Consider the following 19,053-nt stretch of genomic DNA (forward strand, 5'->3'; position numbering starts at 1 on the left):
GACACACTGGCCGTTCCGTGGTTGTCCGGGCTGAGTCTCAGGATGGTCAGGAGGCGCGCTGTGAGAATGTCCTGCCCTTGGGAGCCTTCTGCTCCTGGGCTGTCCTGCCCTGGAATTCTCCTTTGAATTCCCTTTAGAAAACTCCACAGAAATCTCTACTGAATTCCCACTGAATCTCTCAGGCTCTCTGTGTTGCCTGTTTTTACCTGGAGGAACTTCAGCTCGTTGATTGGCTGAAAGTTCCATGGGCATCAGAGTCCCACGTGGGTTACTCGGCCCTACCAGTCCCTGATTGGTTGATCAAGGTGAGATATGAGTCACTTACTCCTGACACTTAGGAATGCAGTCCAGATGTCCATCTGGCACTCCCTAGACAGATAGGCGCCAATGGATGACCATTGATCATGATAGCCAGGCTTAGCTAAGTGCATCCCCCTTTGGGAGCTGTCCCTTATCAAGGGAAACCTTAAATCAGCCTGCATGAATAGTTTCTCTGTGGCTGCACCACAGAGATGAACAGAGAGATGAGGCCTAATTTGGGAAAGCTCAGAAACACTTAATTCTTTCTTATTAATAAGCCTCGCCGCTACACCGCCCAAAGCACTTCTAAAACAGGAGATTCGCGTTTGGGAAAACAGGTCTACGGGTCTGAAACCTGCTCCACGGAAAACAGCTCTGTTGCGCTTTTGATCAAAGGGAGATTCGCTGTTCTTACTTTTTGATGACATAACACCCAAAGGGGCTTCTTTGGAGCTGGATTCCAACCAGCATCCTTAAGTTTCTTGGCAGTATCCTTTACAGTCCTCTGTTCGGTCGACAAGGGACTGAAGGGGGCAGCTTTCCTCACACATACAGTGCAATGTACTGTAGTGTTCCCCTTAATTGAATTCGCAGTTCTGCATCAAACCTCTAACTCGTTTCCTTAGCTTGGATTTAAGCCACGAAGCAGGCTTCTACTGTATAAACGTCTAGAGGAATCACAAACTATTTGAGAGGCCACCATCCCAGGGGGAACTGACAAGTCTATCCCTAAACACCTAGCGCAGTCTCTCGAGAGACCGTCAAAAATCGCTTTCTCCGTTTGCGTTGCAAGTAAGTGAAAACGCGGTCTCAACCCAGAGCCACTTGGCAGCAGCGGCACGTAAATACCGTTACTGTTACTGCTCGATACCGACGTTAGCCTACTATACCATGTTCAGCCACCGCTAGAAAATGCACGGCTCTAGAACCGGAGCAAATGACAGGAGGGCCAACGCCGAACGGGCACACGTGTCAGACATGGAGCGCGACGAGGATGGGATTCGAACCCATGCGTGCAGAGCACAACGGACTAGCAGTCCATCGCCTTAACCACTCGGCCACCTCGTCGAGGGATCTGGGCTGTCCGGACATGGGTTGGCGCGCTCCAGATGATCTTTTTCTTTTTTTTCCCTCGTACTCGAGGGTCATTTTCCTGTTCCACGTGCGATTTCAACATTTTCCTTGGGAGATGCCAAGCCAGGAATTAATTCTCCAGGACCTTAATTCTCTTCTCTTGCAGCCTGAGATCATGTCCTTCTTTTGGCTCCCTCCAGTTCTGATAAAAAATCTCATTCTTAGATTTGTTAATTTTTGCAGAGGAAGCCAAAGAGAAACGCTCACAACACTGCAGAGCTCTGCTAATTGAGGTACTGTCAGAGAGGAGCAGGGTGACGTCATCCATGTATAGAGATGTCTTTACCTCTCCTCCCCCACTTCCAGGCACTGGTATCCCATTAATGGCCTGATCCTGGCGCAAGGCACAGGCTAAGGGCTCCGTAGCCAAAACGAATAACAAAGGGGATAATGGGCAGCGCTGCCTCACTACTGAACAGACTTCAAAGGGGTGTGATCTATTGCCATTAACCATTACTCTGCTGTTGCTACCTGTGTACAGCAGGTTAATCCACTTTCTCATGATGGGGCCAAAATTCATGTGCTCAAGTACCGATGTTAAGTACTGCCGGTTTAGGCGGTCAAAGGCCTTTTCTAGGTCTACACCTAAAACGCACAGAGGGAGGGAGCGATCCTCTGAGTACAGACAGACATCCCTCAACAAGGCCAGGTTGTCGCTCATCAGGCGTCCTACTATCCCACAAGTCTGTTCTTTCCCTACCAGTGAGGCCACTACATTTTGTAGGCGCAGGAAAAGGGCTTTGGACAGGATCTTAGTGTCCACGCCTAACAGGCTGAGGGGTCTCCAGTTCTTTATGTCATTCTTTGCTCCTTTCTTAAACAAGAGAGAGATAGTGCCTTCTCTTAAAGAGTCAGGCAGCAATTCTGTCTTATAGCTTTCCTCGAATAGGAGCAGTAGCGGATCCTGAAGCAGATCCCAAAAGGTGCAATAAAATTCTTTAGGGAGCCCGTCAGCACCCGGAGTTTTCCCCTTCTGTAAGCTCTCCATAGCCTGTCTCAGCTCTTCTACTGTCAAATCCCTCTCAAGTACTTCCCTATCTTCTTCACTCAAAACGTTTTCTAGCTTTGAGGTAAAAAAATGAATTTCTTCATCCTTTACCTCTGTAGAGCTGTACAGTCTTGAGTAGAAGGCCTCGGTGCAGGAGAGGATAGCACTCGGCTCTGTTCTCTCTCGTCCCTCCTCATCAACTACACTTTCCATGACAGACTTGGAGCCTACCACTTTCCTGAAAACGAAGCGAGTACACTTCTCATTTTCTTCCAAGAACTGCACTCTGCTTCTTAACAGCACTCCTCGACTACTTTCTTGGCTATGCTCCGGATGTCCTTTTTTAAAAGGGTGATATCCTCGAGCACATCGAAGCCACTGTGCAGCATCGTGTAGAGACGCTGCAGCTGCCTCTGTTTCCTGGCTAGCACTCCTCTCCGTCTGGCAGCAGCCTTCCTTCCCTCAGCCATGAAAAAGGCCTTTGTCCTCATCTTCACCTCCTCCCACCACTCTCCTACTGACCCGTACAGACACTGCAAGGACAGCCACTGTGATAGTTTCTCCTTGTAGCGGGATACTACCCCCTCGTTCTCTAGCAGCTTTGTGTTGAGTTTCCAGAGGCCTGGGCCAAAGACAGTCCCGCCCTGGAGTTCCACTCTACACCCTAAAGCCTGATGATCTGAGAAGAAGACAGGCTGAAGAGTGACCCCAACAACTTTCACTCTCTCTGAGACAAAGCAATAGTCAATTCTGGAGCTGCTATTCCTCCCTGACCATGTATATCCTGCTGTTGTGGGATATATACATCTATATGTGTCTGAGAGTTTAAAGTCTTGAACTAAGTTTTGCAGGGCCAGTGAGCTGGAATCCAATTTTATCGGAGAGCTAGACTGCCTGTCTGTGTGCTCTAAGATACAATTAAAATCCCCTCCCACTATCACGTCTGTGCTACTTAACAATAGGGGAGAGAGTGCCTTGAGTAGCTCCACCCTTCCTCCCACGTCAGTAGGACAATACACATTGATTAGCGGCAGGTTAACGGTCCCCCATTCCACATCCACACACAGCAACCTGCCATCTATGACCCTCTGAATACTTTTCAATTTGAAAGCCCATCCTTTGAAAAGAATGGCCACGCCAGAGGCTCTGTTGTTATTGTCCCCTGACCAAAAAGAAGGCCCTTTATCCCACCTATCTTCAAAGCTTTTATACCTCTCTTGATAGGCTAAAGCACACTCCTGCAACATCAACACATCTCCCTCTCTCTGCTGGAGGTAATCAAAGACACACTGGCATTTAACTCTGTCATTGATACCTCTGGTGTTAAGAGAAATTATGTTTAGAGCCATATTACATAAGAAAGTGGAACCAGTCTTTACAAAACACATTTCTCTTCGGTCTCACCTGTTACCTTCTCTTTTTCTTTTTCTTCTTACCAATTTCCTGCCAGCCATCCTCTGAATGAGCCTTCATCAGGGTGGCAGCAGTAAAAGCGTTCACGGAGTCCATTTCAAGGAAGGGGGTAGAAGGAGGGGTGGAGGGGTTCCAGCTGTCCCCATCGCCATGCTCTCCTTCCTCCTCGCTCGGGGAGAAAACAGAGTCATTTTTCCTTTTCCTCAAGTCCAGCTCCTGGGAGCACCGAGGGGAAAGGGGTGCAGCCGATGCACCAGTCTCCTCTTCCCCCTCAACCACCAGCTGTTGCAGATCCTCCGTGATGGACTGGATGGAGGAGAGGAGGGCATCTGTAGCACTTGCAGAGTCTGAGAAAAGCAGCTCCGCTGAATCCTGGGTATCCTCGCTGGACCCGCTCCACCGGGGGGCCCCACACTGGCCCTCGTTCTGAGGAGCAGGAGTGGGGGAGGGGTCCTCGCTGTTCTCTGGGGTTTTCAAACCCTCGTGCTTGTCTGGTGCAGTCTGCGGTTGTGGGGGCGTAGTGGATTTCTCTTCCACCGGCCCCGGAGCCACAGCAGGACTGATCCTGGCTGGAGGCTGAGACTCTTTGTCCAACAAGGGTTCTTTGTTTGACTTGTTGTTTGCTTTGGCTTTTTCAGGCCGGTTTGGCTGAAACAAGCACTGCCTCATCCTTTCTCATTTTGAGTTTATAGGCGTAGGCGTGAGGGCAGTTCTTAAAAACGTGTCCTTCCGAGCCACATAAATTGCACTTTGGCAGCATTGAACAGTCAGAGGCTTAATGTCCCTGTTTGCCACAGGTCTTGCAGCATTTCACAGTGCAGGACGATGCCAGGTGTCCCACAGCACCACAGCGCCGACACACCTTTGGTTGTCCCACATAAAAAACATAGCCATTGCAGGCGCCCAGCCGGATTGTAGAGGGCAGGTGCCTTAAGCCTCCATTTACATTGTCCGGTAGCAAGCGAACCTCGAATTTCCTTGTTCCTGTTTTTATACCGTCAACATCTCTAACCTCAGTTCCATGGTGGACGGTGCAGTACTGCTTAAGCCAGGTGTGAATGTCCTCCGTCTTTGCCATTTCCGAGAACATAACAACCTCTCTCTCTGTGTCAGAGGCTGCAAGTTGATCTTCTCAAGGGCAGGAACTTTCCCTCTTTTTGCCTCAAACACATCCACACATTGTTCAAACGGAGAATAGGTAGCAAAAACAACCTCAAATGCTTTCTGACCTGGGAGAGCGAAGATGAAATCCAAGTGCCGAGGTTCAAAGCCAAGTTCCTTCTGTAACACTTTTCTGCTGAACTGCATACGATCCATGAAGAGGTCATCCAAAAGCTCAAAACGTACAGCATTCTTGCGGGATCCAAAGGTTGCCATCTCAAACTGCAAAACAAACACTGCTTCCACAAAACAAGAAAACAATCCAACTACTCCAACTACAGGCTGATCAAGGTATCTCCCCTGCCAGATAAGCAGAGAGCCGCAGGCGATGAGCCCGGAGCTGAACGGGCCCCACTGGCTCGTTTGTAAGGCCAGGTGCATTGCCAACCACGACCGGCAGGGCAGAGGACTTGAAGGCGGCCTGGGCTCCTGCAGCTGTCCAGCCACGCACTCTGGTTTCTCTTCATCTCGTACAAATCTTTTGCCTTTTACTAAAGATTTCCATGGAGAGGAGCATGAATGAGTTCCATACAATTTTTGTGCTTCCCTGCCTTTGGGTGGGGCGCAGCTGGGCTGGTCAAAGAGAGAAAACAAAACCGCTCACAATCGCTCTTATTACGGCGACTGTGGCCTTCTGCTCTGCGAGTCCTCGGTCTCAGCCTGTCTGATTGGCGCTCTTTTCTTTGGGGGGCGGGAAGTGTCCGGCCGCAAATATGAAGCGTTACAGCAACGACATGCCATGAGACGATTGATAACGATTTCCATAGGATCCCCGCGGTTGCCTGGCTACCGTCAGCTTTGCGCAGTGGCAGTATCGTAGCCTGTGAGGTTTAGCCGAGGCGCGATTATTGCTAGTTGAAAACTTTTCCCAATACCCCGCTTCCGCCGGTTTCCAATACAATCGGCGAAAGCAATTTTTGAGCAAGGTGTTTAAAGACAGATTTTGTCATGGTAACATCATGGTAGAAAGAAACAAGCTTGTTACGTCTCAACAGAAACGCTCTTTAGCTCTTTCAGCGTTATGCAGAGAACAGCGTCTGTCGAGATCACTTTTGAGTCAGCGCGAAACGCCGTGTGCTGTCAGTTTGATTTCATATTGCTCGTAGCGGCGCCCGGCTTTTGTCTGTCAAACGTTAGGTTGCGCTTCTTCATGCTGCATCGTCGGCATGAGTGGAGCTCTTTAAACGTCTGTACTTACTGCGCCCCATAAGAAATTGTTTGTCCCCGTTCAAAAGAGATTGTGCGATGTCCTGCAGCGTTCACAAAGCAAACCTTTGACAGTTTGAAAAGAGGAATTTATTCTGCTTCCTGTGCGTGCAGTAGTTACAAAGTTGAACGTCTTTACACGATCTGCTGCAGTTTTCAGTGGGCGGGCTTTGTCAGATGGCTTTGAAAAACGCACTGTGTTTCGGCTCGGGAAACATCATGAGCAGTGTCCTGCATGTTTTCTGTGTATAGCTGTCTTTTAACGCATACAGAATTCATTCGAAATCATTGATTTCTCCAATTAACAAGGGTCCCTTTTTGAACCTGCGAGAAGCATTCTTTCAATGTAACAGATTTACTCCGAGGAAAGGCAGCATGACATTAAGAGTAGCTCAAGCTTTCAGCACCCGTATCGGACTGCGTGTATGCAGACACCGCTCAGAATCCCCTGTAAGATTCTCCCTCAATTCCGTTGTGCAGTGCTTTACCTCTTTCAAAAGGCTTCACTTTCCTAGTCACATTCCAAGACTCATCGAACCCGGGCTGTTTCCTCCAGCGGTATAGTATTGCAGTGAGACAGCACGATGCCTGCAAGACTATGTCACGCTAAACGCCACAGATTGTTTGTCCCTTCGTGTCAGTCGTCCTGCAGCCACGGGAAGTGGGACACAAACATGCTGCAATGCTTTCAGGACGTTTGGATTTGTTTGTGCAACATCCGAGAAGAGTACTTGTGGCTTGAATGTGAACTGTACGTGCCCGCCCCCTTTCCTCTGTAGTGCATGAGTTCCTCCCGGCATGCCCTTCGTCATTGTTCTGTCATCTTGTATTTAAAGGGTTGTATTTCTGCTGCTGAAAATAAGCAACGGTTTTCTCACAACGCCCTTTGTTCCCGACGGAGCCCTTGTCTGTCATGAAATTCTTTAAAACCTCAAGCTAGAAGAAGAAGACGACAAATATGAAGCGTTACAGCAACGACATGCCATGAGACGATTGATAACGATTTCCATAGGATCCCCGCGGTTGCCTGGCAACCGTCAGCTTTGCGCATTGGCAGTATCGTAGCCTGTGAAGTTTAGCCGAGGCGCGATTATTGCTAGTTGAAAACTTTTCCCAATACCCCGCTTCCGCCGGTTTGCAATACAATCGGCGAAAGCAATTTTTGACAGTCTCGTCAGAGCGCGACATAGTCTTGCAGGCATCGTGCTGTCTAACTGCAATACTATACCGCTGGAGGAAACAGCCAGGGTTCAATGAGCCATGGAATGTGACTAGGAAAGTGAAGCCTTTTGAAAGAGGTAATGTCGACGCTTTTTTTTTTTTGACGTGGTACTAATAACGCCAAGGCTGGGGTTCGAGCCCCGTACGGGCCAGGTCCTTTTCTCCTCTCTTACAAAAGCTGTTAGGTTCCTTTCCGTGGTGAGATGGGTTGTGATGCAACGCTACCACATAGTGCCGACAGACAATTAAATGACAAAAATGAAGAGAGTTAAAGCAGCTGGAGAGGTTTTCTTACAACTTTTGAGCTGACACAGTTTTGGAAAATGTTTTCTTCACGCTGCACTGTACCACATAGGCAGCCAAGAGTCTCCAAAACAAAACAGAATTGACAGTCATATAATGTCCATTAACCCCGGTTTTAAACACAGTATCATGTCTGCCATCATAAGAATATAAGTCCAATATTTTAGAATATAGTCAGAATGTCTTCTAACCTTACCTGTGGTGTCTTTAATACCTATTGCTCAATGCATGGTGTACGTACTGCATACATGTGTCTTGAGAATGAGGAATGGGCCCCTGAGACATTTACCTGTTTCACAAATGATCGTATTTTACTAGAGATTCTGTTTGGGATTCAGATGTGCATTCGGACAGCAATTCCTTTCAAGAAATGATACGTTCTGGATGAGGTCAAAGGTGCTGGAACACTGTATTTAGGATGTGTTTGCAGTGATTGTGTCTCCTGCTTCAACGCAATGATATATAGATGTGTTCCTGTAATTTACTGGTACATGCCCAGGGCAGTAAGCAGTCTGAGGATTTATTTCCAGACGACATAGAGCAGTGAAGCAGTGAAGTAGTGCAACACACTGGATCATTATATTATTAGAATCTATTCTACTTAAATTATTACATTATACACAACTTGAGCTCTCAGCACCGTACTGAGCCCAGGTGTTTTTCTAAAGCTGTCAGGTGCAGTTCATTTACATGAAGGAAATCTCTTACTGGGTACGATTACAATGCAGTAAGTAGCACAGGCTACTTAGGGAGTAGGCTGATGTGTTTAAAAACGACCCGAGCCAGCAGGAGTCGAACCTGCAATCTCCTGATCCGTAGTCAGACGCGTTATCCATTGCGCCACTGGCCCTGGTGTGACACTGCAGGACTGTAACCCAGTGAGCTTAGCACTGCAACTAGTAAAATATTACCCCCGGTCCATTCTTTTCCAAAAGTGAGAAACACCTGTTTTCTACATTTTGTCTGTTTTAAAACCATATCTCTTTAAACCAAACCAAGAGTTTGTCTTTTGCACTGATATTCTGATTCATTTCGATTTCAAAGAAAAAAGAAACATTACCTTCCAAAGCATCATAAAATTGTCCCTTCCTCCAGACTCTACTTCTCTCTTGTAGTAGTACAGCAGACCTTTCCAGGTGAGCAGATCACAGAGTCCAAAATGAGCTTCCTCCATCAAGCAAAGTACCTGAACATGACTCTTTCATCATAAAAGCGCCCCTGTAATAAAGAAATTAAATCCGAAATCAAGAGGGCAGTTGCCTACTGAAGTTCAAGAAGTCATAAATTTTAACCTAGCAACACATTAAAGGCTGCATCTATACAAGTACGATTCTAGAAATGCTCACCAGATTACGTTTTAAGAAAGAACTGCGCCTCAGGTTCCGCCGAGATCTTAACTCGGATGGCAGGATTCAGAGTCTGGTGTGGAATGATGGCGCACGGAGGGTCCACATACTGTGGATCCCTCAGTGTTCTTCCGCGTGTTCAAACCGCCAGCGTGTGACTCCCCTGTCCCCGTGACCTCATTGCTCTGCTCTCGCCTCTGTGCAGCTGAGCCCGACTCATGGTAAAGTGGAAAAAAATATGCCCTCAACGTGAGATTTACTCTGGAGTGAGGATAGTTGTTACCTTCTTATCGTTGAAACGGATGTATGTGATATGGCGACTAGGTTCTTCTCCATTAGCAGGCTTAAGGTTAAAGAAAAAAACATTGCTGACTTCTTTTTTTTTTGCCAGCTGCGAGCGCTGATTAGCGAGGTTTGTATTTCATGTTTTGCAAGTTGCATCCATTTTAAGAAAAACAAGTCGTTCAAGACAGGAAATGAATACTTGCATTTAATTAAGTCTAGACGTATGCGGTTGTCCATAATGACCAGTTCTGTTTGAGAACACAGAACAAAAAAAGGCACCGCTGGGATTCGGACCCAGGATTTCCTGTTTACTAGACAGGCGCTTTAACCAACTAAGCCACGGCGCCCCGGAAGTGCTGTCCTTTTGCAGCCACTTGGACACACCACTCAGACACATCTGCATTCGGTGTGTGCTCCGCCTGCTCGCTGAGCAAGTTGCCACCTTTACATACAATAGCAACATCGACACCAAGAGAAAGGATGACAAATGGCTTTTATTGGACTTTTCATGTCCAAGGAGCTCAATGTGCTTTCTGTGTACAGCAGGGCCACTGAACTCCACACTGGCCACTGAACCACAGCAGTGGCTTGCTGGCTTGACATCTCCCAAGGAAAATGTTGAAATCGCATGTGGAACAGGAAAATGACCCTCGAGTATGAGGGAAAAAAAAGAAAAAGATCAACTGGAGTGCGCCAACCCATGTCAGGACAGCCCAGTTTTGTTGACGAGGTGGCCGAGTGGTTAAGGCATGGGGTCGAATCCCATCCTTGTCGCTCTCCATGTCTGACACGTGTGCCCGTTCGGTGTTGGCCCTCCTGTTCTTTGCTCCGGTACTAGAGCTGCACATTTTCTAGCGGTGGCTGAACATGTTATAGTAGGCTAACGTCGGTATCGAGCAGTCACAGTAACAGTATTTACATGCCGCTGCTGCCAAGTGGCTCTGGGTTGAGACCGCGTTTTCACTTACTTGCAACGCAAACGGAGAAAGCGATTTTTGACAGTCTCTCGAGAGACTGCACTAGGTGTTTAGGGATAGACTTTGTCAGTTCCCCCTGGGATGATGGCCTCTCAAATAGTTTGTGATTCCTCTAGACGTTTATACAGTAGAAGCCTGCTTCGTGGCTTAAATCCAAGCTAAGGAAACGAGTTAGAGGTCTGATGCAGAACTGCGAATTCAATGAACGGGAACACTACAGTACATTGCACTGTGTGTGTGAGGAAAGCTGCCCCCTTCTGTCCCTTGTCGACCGAACAGAGGACTGTAAAGGATACCGCCAAGAAACTTTAGGATGCTGGTTGGAATCCAGCTCCAAAGAAGCCCCTTTGGGTGTTATGTCATCAAAAAGTAAGAACAGCGAATCTCCCTTTGATCAAAAGCGCAACAGAACTGTTTTCCGTGGAGCAGGTTTCTGACCCGTAGACCTGTTTTATTCGTAGGGCAGGGCGCATTCCCAAACGCGAATCTCATGTTTTAGAAATGCTTTGGGCGGCGTGAAGTGAAAATTAGAAATGGGCTCCAGATGCACATGGAAGCAATCAAGTGTTTAATCCGAGCTGTTTCAAAGACTGCTCAAGAGCTTTCCTTTCACAGAGGCGCAACGATTAATGATGGGGGTGCACCCTTCAATGCGCCTTACGACTCTAGGGAGTGATTGAGACGTACGTAGCGTGTGCTCATTTCCCTCTATTCCCCGTGTTGCAGTGGTAGGATGACGTAAATTCCTGCTTCGACACGTAACGGCATTATAATCAAGTGCAGGAGCTGAGGGCTTTAGTTTTGTTTCGTTTTTCATGGCGTTCGTAAGCGCGCAAATCAAAGGCAATTCCTGCGTCTAACAGGAATGTAAATGCTTTGGAAAGTGCAGTGTGGTGCAGCTTGTAAAATCCTTGTCCACATTTGTGGTTTGTTGATGTTTTTTCTGTCTGCCAAAGTTGCATTTTGACATCCGGACGGGGAGACTTTATCATTTGAAAGTGAAGCCAGCCTTAAACCCTCTGAGGCATGTCTGTCTGCCGGCACGTATTTTGTCAAAGGTATTTATTTTTTTTTAACAGAGAGCGACTTTGAAAACGTTTCCGCAGCCACCTCGCACTCCGTGTTAGATTATAGGAGGAATGCGGCGGGGGTGAGCTCGCTGTAGTCGTGGCCGAGTGGTTAAGGCGATGGACTCGAAATCCGTTGAGAACTCCCTGCGCAGGTTTGAATCCTGCCGACTATGGCGTTTGCCACACGTATCCTTGTGCCTCTGTGGCAAAGGCGAAGTGCCGCTTCTCCTTTCCTGGTACTATAAATACGCTAAATCACTTGGCCCTGCTGCCATGGAAATGAGTTCTTCAGACCTCTGGTGCTCTACTTATGCCTTTGAAAACCTAATGAATAAAGCTGAAAGAACCGACACGATATGTAGGTGCTCGTAAAGCACGCAGTAAAGAACTGTTAACAGCAAGGGTTTCAGTGGGTTAACTGAGGAGAAGGCGTGATCGTTAATCGTTGACTTTTTATTTGGTGTTAGAAACACTCTTACTGTGCATGACGTGCAACAAATGTACCCACAGAAATTGCATCACGCTTTCATGTATGCTATTGCAGACACCAACGTTGCCTAGATAGAAAACCGAAATAGCCGTGGGTTTGCTTGCTGGTCTGAAGGATCTCTCTTCGAATCGCTATCATTTGTCAATAGAAGTAAAAGGCGCTGCACAGAGAGGATCACTGTCGTGAGGCCGGTTAGCTCAGTTGGTTAGAGCATGGTGCTAATAACGCCAAAGTCGTGGGTTCGAGCCCCTTACTGGCCAGGTCCTTTTCTCCTCTCTTACCAAAGCTGTTAGGTTCCTTTCCGTGGTGAGATGGGTTGTCATGCAACGCTGCCACATCGTGCCGACAGACAATTAAATGACAAAAATGAAGAGAGTTAAAGCAGCTGGAGAGGTTCTCTTACAACTTTTGAGCTGACACAGTTTTGGAAAATGTTTCCTTCACGCTGCACTGTACCATATAGGCAGCCAAGTGTCTCCAAAACAAAACAGAATTGACAGTCATATAATGTCCATTAACCCCGGTTTTAAACGCAGCATCATGTCTGCCATCATAAGAATATGAGTCCAATATTTTAGAATATAGTCAGAATGACTTCTAACCTTACCTGTGGTGTCTTTGATCCCTTTTGCTCAATGCATGGTGTACGTACTGCATACATGTGTCTTGAGAATGAGTAATGGGCCCCTGAGACAGTCATTTGCCTGTTTCACAAATGATCGTATTTTACTAGAGATTCTGTTTGGGATTCAGATGTGCATTCAGACAGCAATCCCTTTCAAGAAATGATACGTTCTGGATGAGGTCAAAGGTGCTGGAACACTGTATTTAGGATGTGTTTGCAGTGATTGTCTGTCTCCTGCTTCAACGCAGTGATATATAGATGTGCTCCTGTAATTTATTGGTACAAGCCCAGGGCAGTAAGCAGTCTGAGGATTTATTTCCATACGGCATAGAACAGTGAAGCAGTGAAGTAGTGCAACACACTGGATCATTATATTATTAGAATCTATTCTACTTAAATTATTACATTATACACAACTTGAGTTCATTTTAAAAATTAAAAGGTAATGAAAGGAATGCATTTTCATGAGAAAGATAATACCGATTTTTCATGTGATAATCTTCCTTATATCATGTCGTGCATCATTTGGACACTTTGTGGGCTTGAAATACAAAGAAAATCATGTTCTATGGTACAAAACAAATACAAAACTTAAGTTTTTATTTTAATTAGATTTGTTTATTAAGCATAAGCAATCATTTATTACATTAATATATGTGAAAATGACATTTTAGCACCATAATATTACATACAGGTCTCTAGCTTCAACACAGTGATATATGCTCAGTGATTTATTGGTACATGCCCAGGGCAATAATCAGAATTAGTATTTATTTCCATACGGGCTACAGGTAGTGTTGTGAAATACTTCAACACACTGGATCGCAGATTTAGACCCCCTGCACTCTTACTCCTTAAAAACCAAAGAAATGAAGATATGTAGCAATCACATTGTAACAGGGGTGACAGTGACTTAATGCTTATACTAGTGGACTTCTGGTACCTTTAGGGTACGGTGTTCCCTGAAGGGCTCTCAAACCCCGCATTTCAGATGCCTAGCTGTATCGCTGATGTGTTGCACCTCAGAATCACTTTTAAACCTTACCTCTGGTATCTTTAATCCCTATTGCTCAACGCATGGTGAAAGTATTGCATAAATGTGTCTGAAAATGAGCAATGGGCACCTGAGAGACTCATTTGCCTGTTTCACAAATGATCATATTTGACTAGAGATTCTGTTTGGGATTCAGTTGTGCATTCTGACAGCAATCTCTTTCAAAAAATGATTTTACCTTATCGCAGCTTTGCCCTTCTTGCCTCTTTGGACAATATCTCCATCTTGTGGTCGTTGTTGGTAATGTCTAGACAATATCTCCATCTTGTGGTCGTTGTTGGCAATGTTTTCTTATGCCCTTTTTTATTTCAATTCTCTATTAGTTGATTCTAGAATCTCTACAATAGAGTTGAAAACATCAGTTTTATAGCAGACAATATGACATTATTTATAGTCCAATTAGAAATTTATTACCCTGTTTTTAACATAATAACAAATTAAAATTGATTAAAACTAAGTTTGGAACACCAGGGAACATAAAAAATGATTTTTAGGAAAACCATGAGGTTCTCTGTGTCCGATGCCTGCAAGGGGAGAAAGCTAGAATCCTTTGATTTTTCAAAATTTGAAAATAAACATTATATAACAACAGCTTTCATTCCTAGGAGTGAAAAACAACCATTTTTGAAGACATATTAGTTTCTAAAACACTACAATAAAGTTAAAAACATCCATTTTATATCACATTATTTTTTGTGAAATAATTAAATTGGCTTATTTCTCTCGCATTAAATTGGCTACAAATGCAAGAATTCAACCAGATATTCTTGTAAAATGTATACTGTTGCATTGCAGTTAGTTAATGTAGTTAGTCCATAGTCAGCAATCTAAACTTTATTGTTAAGCTTTAATGATTGATGTTGTACCAGTAACCTTTAGAAATACTATAGTACTTCACAAATGCTTTGTGTGTTTGGAAATCTTTTGAGTAAAAGCCTTATAAAAATAGGTTTAGTTTTTACAGGACATCACAAAGAAATAGGATGGTATAATTCTTATAATTGCTTAGTGATTGTATTTGGAAGATTATGCACTAAACAGACTTCAGGAATGCCAGTGGATCATTGTGCTATTTGGAATTATTCCAAAAATCAAGTGACCTCTTTGCTGAAGTATTTTTAGTATTATTTATTTAGTATTAATAAAGAATAGATTTATTAAAGTCATGCGATGTGCAAGCGGGATATGTAAAATAATTGAAAATAAAGTTTTTTATTATTGTTATAGAGAAACATGATCAGATTTTCCCTGGTTCAGAAAAAAAAACGATTAAAATCTGTAATCTTTCCACTTGTATGTCATCAGACATTAACGAGTACAACCCCCCTCTCTGCCGGAGTGCTGGCTGTGACGAATTAAACCAATTTCACAGGTATTTTCAAAGTAGGAAGTACAGTGTTAACTAGTAGATGGCCTCCTCAATGAAATCGCTTCAACATGCTAATGCGTTGGTGTAACAGTCCGGGCGTGGCAAGCTTCCAATGTCAACTCGACTCGATTGGAAGACAATGAACGTATTTTAGCCCTAAATGAATTAATAGCAAACATGGTTTACATAAAAGACATTTTTCCAAGAAAGTTCATAATAATACGATCTATAGTTGAAATCTGAGCCTAAATATAAAGAAAAAAGCATTTTCAGAGAGCAATCACGCTGTGTTTATGTAGAAAAAGCGATTAGGTTTATGAGCAATCTAATTATCTATTCGCTTAAAACGCTATATAAAATAAAGTTTATTTAAAGATGAATGATAAGTGTCGCAGTTTAAATAATTTTCGTAGTAGGGCTTGGACAGATTCCAAGTGCATTTTTGCAATTTACGTTGCATTGTCCAATGTGATGTTGTAATACAGTTTAGAATACAGTAAGTCTAAACTGTATCAGCTTTATTTATGGGTTGCAATTTAGAAAAAGTCAAAAACCGCACTCAAAATGCAATTTAGAGCTTTCTGGCAAGAGGAGACACCCAAATTATAATGTAACATGCCACTGTTTGTGCATGAACAAAGTTATACTGCAATTTTCCTTAGATTCGCAATTAAAAAAAATAATTTTTTTGAATCCCCGGCCGAACACATTCCATTAGAATCAGCACTTTTATACAGTATATCGCCTTTAAACACATATATTTAAACACGCGTTTACGATTTAAATCAAAACGCGATTCAAATCAATATAAATGTTTATTTTGTAACGCATAGGTGACTATTCATTGTTATTAAAAAGACGTAAATTCGATCATGTTGTGATATTTAGAAATATAAATTTGTTTTGATGCGAGTGAGGTTTTATTTAATCTCTGACCAAGGGAAATGTTTCATTTTTTCAAAGAAATGTTTGTTAAAAATTAAAGTCATAGTTCCATGAGATTCAACCACAGACCATGTGACATAGGAGTCAGGAACCTAACCCACAGCACCACCAGCGCAGACACATGCTGAGGGCTGAAAAAGCACTACAGAAACATTATCGACTATAAAATAATGTAATTAGGCACAGAAGAAGTTTACAGCACAGTACAATAATAAATGCTGACCATGACTTTAGAAGCATAAATTACCTTACACTCAATTTAAACACAAGCTGTCTTTAGCCCTCTAAGCTGGTTCATACAGAAATGTAGAGAACCAGGCTCAGAACACACAGCTTCATTAGCGAATACATATGCAGAACAACTAGAGAAGATGTTTTACAGAGGATGGATTTTTAGAAACATCCCATCAGTGACATCACTGAAGTCAACTCCTAGGTAACTGTCGTGTGGATAGTTTCACAAGAATCAGACAAAGGTTTAAGCATCGCTTATTTTAGATAAAACTGCAAAAAAACAACAACAACCCATAATGTACTTCTTTGCGGCTCTGTTTGCCCAAATCATATATTCACAACGTGAAATTAGAAAATAATATTACGTAACCAAAAACCGCAATATGGAAACAGAACCTGTGTAATTGTTGACAGATGATGTACTCGTAACATTTTTACAAGACGAACTACAACATTTAAAAAATGACTTGTATGTACTTGATATCTCTAATCAATCCACTGCACTGCATTAAAACAAAACGAAAACTAAAACGCCCTGGGCATACCGTTTCGCGCTTCTTATCAGTTGCTCAAAAGCAATTTGACCGTATGAAATGCATAATATAAACCTAGAAACATATACGTGAGGAGTATTTACGTAGTATCGGTGTCAAGACATACCTCTCAAATACTGTAAATCAAGTTAAAAATATCTCAAGACCGATTCTGGTCATAATGAAACCATGTTTCGTGTATGTTTTCTTTAAAGTACCGAGACCAGCCATATACTGTATGTTTATGTTCCAAAATTAATATCGTTTATGGCCTTCACACGTGTTGCAGTATGCTCCTATTCTTTTTATGCTCAGGCACTAAGATTTCCCTTCAGTGGTAAAATTCCAAATAAATATTCAATACTTAAACGGGCACAGTTAAGACATTACATATACATATACATATACATATACAAACTGTATACAGTACAGTTTGCATACGGTAATATGTTTATGTTCCTAAATCAACCTCTTTTATGAGCATGTGAAAGGCATGGTGAATCGATTCTCAAAAATTACTGTACTTTGCATGATTGGAAAAAAATGCGTGATTGCGAAATGCTGTGGTGTTACTTTTACAAAGACGGTCAATGAAAAAAATAATGTGGACCAGGGCAATACTTTGAGTTTACAGCTTGTCCAAGTTCATTTATTATTAATACTATTAGTAATATCTTCATTAAAGACTTTGATGGCTACAGCTCAAACATGAGAAGTTGAGCTTTATTAGCGCCACCTTGCGGAAATTCCGGATACTATTATTTTGCTAGCGGTATTTACCGGTAACTCGCGGTATTTACCGGTAACTTGTGGTAGACTGCGTACAGCGTACGCCCGCGCATTTTGAATGGCTGCATCTGTAGCAATCATATTGTAGCAGACACTCAATTGCCTGTTTCACAAATGATCATATTTTACTAGAGATTCTGTTTGGGATACGGATGTGCATTCTGACAGCAATCTCTTACAAAAAATGATTTTACCTTATCGCGGCTTTGCCCTTCTTGCCTCTTTGGACAATATCTCCATCTTGTGGTCGTTGTTGGTAATGTCTAGACAATATCTCCATCTTGTGGTCGTTGTTGGTAATGTCTTCTTATAGATAGATACTTTATTGATCCCGTGAGGGAAATTGCAGTGCAACAGCAGCTTAACACACACAACACAGCCACAGTGTAACGAATTATATAATAATAGTACAATACTGTATATATACTGTATATATATATATGAAACAGAAATAGAAACAGAAACAGGAATCGCTTACTACCTGGAGAATCTCTGTAGGAATATCTAGCATTTATCAATGGAAATAAAAGCTGCTTTAATACAGTGCATGTTCAAACTCAAACCCTCAGCTGCTGTTCTTGTTTGTTTTGGGACAAATTGCAACTGAGCATCGCATGAGCCGTTACGTACCCTTATCTGTTAGGGAATTTCAAGGGAGGAGTTAGGTCAGAATGGGTAGGCTGCAAAACAACAAGTAAAGATTTATTCCGAGATGAAACGTTGTGGCGGTTTTCTTATCTTTTCAGCATGGACTAAACTTTTACGTGTTCCTTATATGCTATATATGTATATATTAGCACCAATGTCGTTCTTAAAAACTAACATGAAATTGTCAGGGACATTCACCTATATACAAAGACGAGACAGACAAAGTAATAATTCTATATTAACGTGGCCTACATATTGACGCAATGATCGAACTAAGTGACGTGTTCTGATTCAGATCCCCTGCAGTTCATGCCAATTAGAACAATAGCAATGCTGAGTCCTCCCCACCCTACTGAGCACAAATTCAGCTGCTCTCCAGTTCTGTTCTGCATGTTTTTTCATTGCAATTGAGCTCGGAGCTGGAGATGATCTCCATACAGTTCTGTGTTAACTAGCCCGCACTTGCGTGCTAATTTACGGGTTGTGGCAGATGCTTTTCTATAGTTCATATACATGACGGCAACCTGTTACCGAGGAACCTGAGAGGTTTAAAAGCCTCACAAACCAGGCAGGACTCGAACCTACAATCTTCTGATCCAAAGTCAGACGCGTAATCCATTACGCCACTGGCCCATAGAACATGTGTTTGCATTCCACCACAGAGAGCTCTACACTGCTACCAGTAGTACACTTCCCCATCTAAATTTTCACAGCAAGAAACTTGTGTTTCCTACTATTTTTATCAGGTTTAAAATATCATCTCCTTAAAACAGAAAAAGTGTTGGTGTGTCGTGCTGAAATTCTGATTGATTTTGAATTCAAAGAAAAAAGGTTTTCTTCCAAAACACCGTGAAATTGTCACATCTTGCAGACAATAGGTGTATTCCATGTTGAAAAGAGAAGAAAGAAAACCATGGAGCCTTTTACAGGTGTGAGGCTTCTTCAGGTGTGAGAAGACCTCA

The 19,053-nt window shown here is 43.4% G+C and overlaps 7 non-coding genes across 7 annotated transcripts; 4 read left to right on the plus strand and 3 right to left on the minus strand.

The window, feature by feature from the left end:
- Window positions 1-1,286: 1,286 nt before the first annotated feature.
- trnas-gcu (transfer RNA serine (anticodon GCU)) lies at window positions 1,287-1,368 on the minus strand. The gene has a single exon. It is a non-coding gene; the product is annotated as a tRNA-Ser (tRNA).
- A 4,075-nt stretch (window positions 1,369-5,443) lies between these two features.
- Window positions 5,444-5,560, plus strand: LOC138225733 (U5 spliceosomal RNA). The gene has a single exon (XR_011184205.1). It is a non-coding gene; the product is annotated as a U5 spliceosomal RNA (small nuclear RNA).
- A 230-nt stretch (window positions 5,561-5,790) lies between these two features.
- Window positions 5,791-5,935, plus strand: LOC138225728 (U4 spliceosomal RNA). Its single transcript, XR_011184199.1, has one exon. It is a non-coding gene; the product is annotated as a U4 spliceosomal RNA (small nuclear RNA).
- A 1,306-nt stretch (window positions 5,936-7,241) lies between these two features.
- LOC138225725 (U4 spliceosomal RNA) lies at window positions 7,242-7,383 on the plus strand. The gene has a single exon (XR_011184197.1). It is a non-coding gene; the product is annotated as a U4 spliceosomal RNA (small nuclear RNA).
- A 2,247-nt stretch (window positions 7,384-9,630) lies between these two features.
- trnat-agu (transfer RNA threonine (anticodon AGU)) lies at window positions 9,631-9,704 on the minus strand. Its single transcript has one exon. It is a non-coding gene; the product is annotated as a tRNA-Thr (tRNA).
- A 1,791-nt stretch (window positions 9,705-11,495) lies between these two features.
- On the plus strand, window positions 11,496-11,577 carry trnas-cga (transfer RNA serine (anticodon CGA)). The gene has a single exon. It is a non-coding gene; the product is annotated as a tRNA-Ser (tRNA).
- Window positions 11,578-18,651: 7,074 nt separating this feature from the next.
- On the minus strand, window positions 18,652-18,724 carry trnaq-uug (transfer RNA glutamine (anticodon UUG)). Its single transcript has one exon. It is a non-coding gene; the product is annotated as a tRNA-Gln (tRNA).
- Window positions 18,725-19,053: the final 329 nt, after the last annotated feature.

This window comes from Lepisosteus oculatus, unplaced genomic scaffold (genome assembly GCF_040954835.1).
Source record: "Lepisosteus oculatus isolate fLepOcu1 unplaced genomic scaffold, fLepOcu1.hap2 HAP2_SCAFFOLD_103, whole genome shotgun sequence".
NCBI lineage: Eukaryota > Metazoa > Chordata > Actinopteri > Semionotiformes > Lepisosteidae > Lepisosteus > Lepisosteus oculatus.